The following is a 1,339-nucleotide window of genomic DNA, read 5'->3' as shown; positions in this document are numbered from 1 at the left end:
TTTCTGTATTACCTTTAGCAAAACTTTACTCGCTTAAGATATCGAAGAGATTGTCCGATGATTTCCGCATTCTGTTGGGTCATCTCTCTTTGGAATGGGCATAAATATTGATATCCTCCAATCAGTCGGCCAGATAGTTGTCTTCTAAATTTCTTGGCAGAGATGAGTGAGTGCCTCTTGTGCTGCCTCACTTTCTTGATGGTCCTAGGGTCCTCTATTCCTGGACTGTAAGATTAACTACTGTCCCTTTTTGTTACAAAACTTCAACCTTTACAGTTGTGACAGTTGCAATTTGTCATGGTAACAATTACTCACTATTGAATCATTAGAATCTTATCCTTTCACCAAACCCCTCTAGACAAGATGAAAAGTATTCTGTAAGGACTCTACCTTCCCCCATACACTCTTAAACTAAACTCTCTTGAAAACTTGTAAACCAGTCATATGGTGCTTTTATCTCCCCCTCATTTTAGGTAGCCAATGTCTAAGTTGCCCATCCTTATCTACCCTGTATACAGAGGGAATAGGATTGATACTTGATGTGAAGACTCCTTTCCTCACTTGCTATTTTGAGCTATTACATCCATAAGTATAGGTCAAGTTCATCAAATTGTAGCAATTTACACTTGTTTCCTTTATAAAATTAAAAAAAAAAAAAATCTTCTAGTTGAGTTCTTATTATCAAGCTATCGAGGCTAGGGCAAATGGGTACTATTTTCAAGTTTGAGTATTCTTGTGCGTCTCCCCTCACTTCATATCAGCTGGATGCTTCACTCTCAGCTTTAGGCCCTCTGTGGCTATGTCCTTGTCCATTGGCTCAGGAGTCCCCAGTTCTCACCACATTTCAGACCAACCAGCCCTTCTTCTTCTCTGTCTCATCTCCAGGTCAATGGGAGTCTATGAAACATGGTTGAATTCAGCCCACTTATTCATTGCTGCCTTTCCCCCTCTTCCAGTCAACAGTAGATCAATGTGGTCACCAGCAAGCTTACATGCCTGCTCATGTGTTCCCTCTGAATTTCAGTTGTAGAGAGGGATTTGTCCTGAAGGGACTTGATTGCTTGCCTTAATGGCTCCCTGGAGAACAACTTGCTGTTTCTTGTAGTAGCCAATAAGACTGCCATTTTTGTTTTGGACTTTTCCTGCTGATCTTTCTTTCAAGAAGTAACCTCTGTTGCTCTAGCTGTTCCAGGCTGGTCTGCTTCCCCTTTCTAGTGGGAATGCCTCACCTCAGAAGTTTAAGGATGGGGCTCAGGAGTCCACCTAAGGTCCTATACACTACAAAGGCTCTGCAAGAAGCCTATTTCACTGGGCAACTTCAAGAATCCCTTTTAAGTAT

The sequence above is a fragment of the Chrysochloris asiatica genome, unplaced genomic scaffold, assembly GCF_000296735.1.
Source record: "Chrysochloris asiatica unplaced genomic scaffold, ChrAsi1.0 scaffold00091, whole genome shotgun sequence".
Taxonomy (NCBI): Eukaryota; Metazoa; Chordata; class Mammalia; order Afrosoricida; family Chrysochloridae; genus Chrysochloris; species Chrysochloris asiatica.
The sequence above is the reverse complement of the archived record's forward strand: the minus strand, read 5'-3'. Positions refer to the sequence as shown.